Source organism: Myotis lucifugus, unplaced genomic scaffold (assembly GCF_000147115.1).
Source record: "Myotis lucifugus unplaced genomic scaffold, Myoluc2.0 scaffold_41, whole genome shotgun sequence".
Lineage (NCBI taxonomy): Eukaryota > Metazoa > Chordata > Mammalia > Chiroptera > Vespertilionidae > Myotis > Myotis lucifugus.
Genome location: NW_005871089.1, coordinates 5,989,404 through 5,996,298, shown reverse-complemented (window position 1 = coordinate 5,996,298; position 6,895 = coordinate 5,989,404). Strand labels below are relative to the sequence as shown.

Sequence of the window (6,895 nt, the reverse complement as noted above, 5' to 3'; positions counted from 1 at the left end):
TTGTATAGGTGTACCATAGTTTTCTAACAGTTGAAATTTTGATGTCTTTTCTCCTAAAACCGTTGTAAGGGAATGTTAGTAAATGTTTGGGTAAGATTTTAACAAATAACCTTTTATAAAAGGCTGACTCCCTACCAAAAAGCTCCCTTTCCCCTACTTTAAGAAGTATAAATGTGAAATAAAGTAAAACAGCGTCATGCATCTATTTAATGTGTAGTTAGTAAGCCATAGTTGGGTTTGATACCTCTGCGGGGCAGTTCTTTTCCTCTCATAATGTCCCAGTCTCTCCTGCTCTATTTTTCCTCCAGATTCCTCCCATGATGAATATCAACATAGTCCTGCCCTCATAAATCCTAGAGACTGGGAGGCATGGGGGGGTGGGGGGGATGTTAAACAGAATAATCAGAGATATAAAAATGTCATGGCAGATTTTAAAAGTTGTGTGAATATACATATGGGTACTGTGAGAAAGGGAATGATATTTAAGTTGAAGCCTAAAGGATTGGGAGTGTTTGTTTATACAGGGCTTTAGCTAAAAGGTAATTTCATTTGTTTGTTTATACTAAAGACTTTATTTCAAACAAAAAATTGAGAGCTATTTCCCTGGGTGTGGGGAAGGGATTAGGGCAAGGAATTCCCCGTGGCTAGGCCAATACCCTCATTTACTGGAGGGGTTGTGTAACTCTTCCTGGCCCCTGTGATTGAGAATCTCAGCAAGTGCAGGACCCTATGCCATAGCTCACCCACCAAGGGGAACTCAAGCTAGGAGTCAGTATCTGGAAAGAGCATGGCCAAAGGCAAACCACAAGATCAAGTCCTAAGTACTAGGAACCCACTCTTTTCCCCCTTCCTAGAACCCAGAACAGATTAAGAAGATGGCCTTTGGAGCTCTGGCTGGTTTTCTCAGTGGTTAGAGTGTTGTCCCAGGGACCAAAGGGTCTTGGGTTCAATTTCTGGTTAAGGGCATGCATCTCTGTTGCAGGTTCAATCCCCAGACCTGGTTGAGGCATGTGTGGGAGATGACCAATCCATGTGTGTGTATCTCTCTCTCCCCTCCCCCCTCCCTCCCACTCTTTCTCTAAAAATCAATGAAAAAAATATCCTCAGGTGAGGATTAACAACAACAAAAGAGATGGCCTGTGGAGAGAACCTCTCAGATCCTGGTGAGAAGAAAGACCCAATGTCCTCACATTTATCACCTCTGTTCTAGGAGGGCACTAAATCCTGGAGTCTCTCAGGTGGTAGTACTGGCACCAATGGAGGCAGGGAAACCCCAGCAAGTCTGGACCCTAAGGCTGACTCTCCCACCCTCTGGAAAAGTCTGCACTCACCTGTGATCCTTTGTATTTCTTGCCTTCCATTTCCCTTGGGTGGATGGGTGGATAAATTAGGTTTCTTGAATAAGGGCCCTCCAGGAGGGTCCCCTGAATGCCCATCAATCCAGGGCCTGAGAAAGGACGGTGTCACATGATGTTTGGCGCTGATAGCTGCTCCTGTCATGCTCATGTGGAAGCTCTCTGAGGTTATGGATGGTGCTGGAGCCCTGGAAGCAAGGAAGCTGAGAACTTCGCTGCATGATCTCCATGATTTGTACCACTTTGTCGTTGTGTTTCCAAGCAGCAATCAGCCCCTGCAGCATCCACATCTTGTAGTAGTGAATATGTCACCATTCAGGCTGCCTATGTCTAAACTCTGTGGTCAGCTTAAAGGCTGACATCACAAAGCTCAGGTTTCAGGGAGTGCTGGACAGGATGAAGCCAAAGTTGATGTGAATGATGTGGCCTTCTGCGTCCAAAAGGATGTTCCCATTGTGTCTCTTTGACTTGCAGCAGGTAGTCAGCTCAACTTTGCATGAAATTGTGCTGGGCACTAAGGAATTCCTCTGGTGTAACTGCCATGCTCCTGCAGGAAGTAATCGGGCAAGGAGGGCTGTCTGTTTCTTTCCCTGGTAGATGAACAGTGTTGACCACTGGTCCAATCACGCTACTGTCCACAGAAATCACAAGAATCTGTGTGGCTTGATCCACAGGGGCACTTGTCCCTGTTCCCAAATGGACTGCAGTTGCTTCAACAGCTGGAAGGTCAACAGTTCCTTCCCAAAGATCATCTCCCATACTTGACAGTGACTGATAGAACTCCCAATTAGGGAGATGGCCATAACAGACGCCCTCTCTGATCACCTCACTTTTTTCTGCCAGGGTTCTTTGAGAGCAACTATAGAAGGGTCTTATGGGTCTCATTTGAAGGTGGGGGTTGTGAACCAGCTGCTCTGAAAGGCACTGTCGTATGTACCCTGCTGCAATGAACACAGGCTCCTTGCTCTATTGGATGTTATTGTACACGGAAAACATACTGTCTCAGCTGTTGGTGTGCATTCAGGGAGCTCCACCTGCAGCTCCCCTATGTTGTTCACTAACCAGGCCTCATTATTCTTTTTCTTTTTTTAAATATGTTTTTATTGATTTCAGAGAGGAAGGGAGAGACAGAAACATCAATGATGAGAATCATTGATCAGCTGCCTCCTGCACACCCCCTACTGGGGATCAAGCCCAAATCCTGGGAATGTTCCCTGACCGAGAATCTAACCATGCGGGCATTCGTAGGTCTACACTCAAACACCAAGCCACACACACTGCCGGGGCTCATCATTCTTTTTTTTGTTGTTGTTAATCTTCACCTGAGGATATATTTCCCCCATTGATATTTAGAGAGAGTGGAAGGGAGGGGGAGAGAGAGAAATGTTAATGTGAGAGAGACATTGATTGGTTGCCTCCTGCACGTGCCCCGGTTGGGGATTGACCCTGCAACCCAGGTACGTGCCCTTAACTGGAATCAAACCCGTGACCCTTCTGTCTGAAGGCCAACACTCTAACCACTGAGCAACTGGTTAGAGCAGGCCTCATCATTCTTGTCATAGTGGGAAACAGTATTGAAACTGCCTGCCTCCTGCTCATGGGAGATACTGAATTGGGCAAGTTTTCTACAGAATGTGTGTCCCGGATTCAATTCTCAGGAATTGGTGGGAACATTGGTGGTGTCGAAGTTTTTGCATTCAAGGACTTCCACATAGATCAGGTAGGGAGTCTTGTCCTTGGAGTTGAGGACAGGATATGGACCATGTGGTGGCCAAAGCCAGTAGTGGGCAGTGAGACTCAGGGAGCTCACAGTTGAACAGGGAGAGCTCTGAGATCAGCCACTGTGTTTTCTGCTCTTTGGAGGAAGGGGTGGGGTTAGGGGTGGCAATTGCCGTCAGGAATTTGATGAATTCTCAATAAGGAGCCAGTCTGAAAGGCTCACCTCATTCTCCACTTTGGGGTTGCTGGCATTCGTTTCAGATTGCTGCTGAGACTTATGCTGGTGGTGGCATCTGACTTAGGACACTGGTGAGCTCTTTTAGAGGGAGACAGCCCTGCCTATGTCAGGGACTGGACTCAAGGAAGGCGGCTCCCTCTTTCAGTGAGCTGGCTTCAGCTCATCTGAGATCATCTCCCGTAGCTTGGTCCCACAGGATTGTTGTTGAATGAAAATGTGCATATCTGAAGAGTAGGCCCCAAGCAACAGGCACACTAGAGGGAAATATTAATGCTCCAGCAGCAATGGCGGGCTATGTAGGGCTTGATAGGATTATCCATGTCCTCATCCATGTGGATGTACATGGTAAACAACTGGGGCAAATGGAAGTCCATGTCCCTTCAACATCACTCATCATCAGAGAGATGCAAATTAAAACCACAATGAGATATCACTTCACACCATCAATAAATCTACAACGGGCAAATGTTGGTGAGGATGTGGAGAAAAGGGAACCCTTGTGTACTGTTTGTGGGAATGCAGATTGGTGCAGCCACTATGGAAAACAGTATGGAGGGTTCTCAAAAAAGTTAAAAATGGAACTGCCTTATGACCCAGTGATTCCATTTGTGGGTATATATCTGAAGAAACCCAAAACACGAATTTAAGAGTATATGCACCCCTATGTTCATTGTAGCGTTATTTACAACTAGAGGCCTGGTGCACAAAATTCGTGCATGGGGGTGGGGGAGTCCCTCAGCCCAACCTGCGTCCTCTTGCAATCCAGGACCCCTCAGGGGATGTTGGGCCTAAACTGGCAGTCGGACATCCCTCTCGCAATCCAGGATGCTGCATGCACCAGTGACCATACTTTTCATACCGGTGAAAGGCATCTTGCTGTTGTAAGGGCAGCTACATTTTTTTGCCCTGATTATAAAAAGTAGTACATAACATGATCCTTCTGAGGCAGTAATACCATTTCCCCCATCTAATGGGTGGAAAAACTGAAGCAGAGAGAAGTTAAGTAATTGGCTTTGTCACACAGTTATAAGTGTCAGAATCAGGGCTGACCACAAAATGTGCAAGCCAGAGTCCAGCATGTCATTGCTGCATCATCCTGTTTTTTTTCAGTGTTAGAGTAGCCTTGCCAGGTTTTAATTTTTAAATCTAAGAGACTGTTTCCAATATATAGTGTAAGGTCCCTAGGTCTGGCCGGCGATCAGGGCCGATCTGTGGGGTGATTCATGGGCAGGGCAATCGGGGACCCCGCCCCGCACTGGCACATGCCTTGGCTGGCGGCCTGGTGCTGCCCACTGGCCGGCCCTGCCCCCCCGATCACCTCCGCCAGTCGCCTCCCTCGGGGGGGAAGACACTCAATGCAGGAGCTCCTGCATTATCTGCCCCCTGGTGGTCAGTGCGCACATAGCGACCGGTTGTTCTGCCAGTCATTCTGCCGTTTGGTCGATTTGCATATTAGGGTTTTATTATATAGGATAGCCAAGATATGGAAGCATCCCAAGTGTCCATCAATAGATCAATGGCCCATCAATAGACAAGTGAATATAGAACAGGTGGTACATATATATACAATGAAATATTACTTGGCCATAAAAAAAAAAGAAATCTTACCATTTGTGACAGCATGGGTGGACCAAGAAAGTATTATGCTAAGAGAAATAAGTCAGAAAAAGACAAGTATCATGTGATTTCACTTATATGTGGACAAAATAAAGTTGAAACACTCATAGCACAAGGAGTAGACTAACAGTTGCCAGAGGGGAGGGGAATTGGGGAACTGGGTGAAAGAGGTGAAGGGATTAAGAGGTACAAATTGGTAGTTGCAAAATAGTCATAGGTATATAAAGTATAGCATGGGGAATATAGTCAATAATATTGTGAAAACTATTGTGCCACGTGGGTAATTGAAATATTGGGGAAGAAACACTTTGTAAAGTATATGATTGTCTAACCACTATTCTGTTCACCGGGAACCAATACAAAATTGTGAAAGTAAATTGTAATTGAAAAAAAAAAGTCCACATTCTCATTGTGAAAGCAGAAGAGCCAGTTGTTGATGTAGGCTTGTAGTCTAGGCTCCTTGGAGTTATACAGCTATAAAACGGTCATGGACATCTCAGAGTTTTTACTCAGTCTCAGCAGCCAAGATGTTGTTTTGCCACTGCCTTCTTGCTCTCTTGGCTGTGCTGGAGGCCACAATGGCCCCCATCTCTCTTCCTCCTCTCTTATCTGGGCAGATGGATCATCCAGGCAGCGGATCTCACTGTGCACACCATCTGCATTAACCAACTCCAGTGGGATGCCTCTGCTAGAGATAGCCATACCTCCATGCAAAAGCTTGACCTTCTCCAGCACCTCCTGGCAGGCCTTTTGGGCCACTTCGGGTTCAATTACTGATAGGTCTCCGCCCCTCTCCATGATGACGTTTAGCAAGGAGCCCCCATTATTCCCTTGTGGGCCAGGCGTGGGCTCAGAAGTTGGCCTCAGGGGGCAGGCTCCACTACCATATCTCCCATAGCCACAGCCAGACTTTGAGCTTAAAAACTCCACAGGACCCCCGTTGAGCAGATGCTGGTGGTTTGGGTCGTGCTGCCAACACTGCCACCTTAGTGGCAGTGTAGTTGCTCCAGGTTCCATTGGCTGCTTGTGCTTCCCTGACAGTGGCCACAGGGTCTGCCTCTAAAAGGTAATTTTATTTTATTTTTCTATTAAATTTATTGGGGTGACATTATTATACAGGTTTCAAGTGCACAATTCTACAACACATCATCAGTACACTGTATTGTGTGTTCACCACCCCAAGTCTTGGTCCATCACCATTTATGTCCCCTGTACCTTCCTCCACCTTCCCCCACCTCTCCTCCCCATCCCCACAATCACCACACTGTTTTCTGTGTCCATTTGCCAGAAGCCGGTCCATCCTTGCTGCTTGACACAGTTGCTGCAGGGAAGAAACATCTGCACAGCATATGTTTCAAGGGACCTGGCATATATGGCATACTGTTCTTAATATGTTTGCTCCCCTTCTTGGCGCTATGTGTTTAACCAAGGTCACCTCTCCGAGAAAGGTTGTTTCCCCAGGTGGGGATTTTTCCCTGAAGTTAGGGAGGGAATAAAACCCCTTAACTAAGTGCCAGGCGTGTAGTTAATCACTTTAACTACAAACAATCACACTTAAGCGACATAATCTTTACTCCCTGGAATGGAGATAAGAAATGCCCTAACCTTTGGAATAGAAATTGATAGGATTAAAATCAACTGGTATAAATACAGATGTAACAAGACAATAAAACATAGAACTTGGCTGGAGAACCTGGCTACAGAACCTGGCTGGAGAACCTTGCTATGATGATCGACTGAACGCTGTCTCCGTGTCATTCCCTTTTCCCGACTCCGTCCACACCTTTGGGAACCCCTGGACCTGCTGGGGCTGGACCCCAACATCCATTGATTTTTTTCTTTTTGTTTCTTTTTGGTTCTATCCCTCTACTCACCCCCTACCCCACCTCTCCTCCCCTGAGAGCTGTCAACCTGCTCTCCATGAGTCTCTTTTTATTTTTTTATTATTATTTTTTTAAATATATTT

At 46.3% G+C, this 6,895-nt stretch overlaps 1 pseudogene; it reads right to left on the bottom strand.

Moving 5' to 3' along the window:
* Nucleotides 1-762: 762 nt before the first annotated feature.
* Nucleotides 763-5,825, bottom strand: LOC102438393 (annotated as a pseudogene).
* Between the last annotated feature and the right edge of the window lie 1,070 nt (nt 5,826-6,895).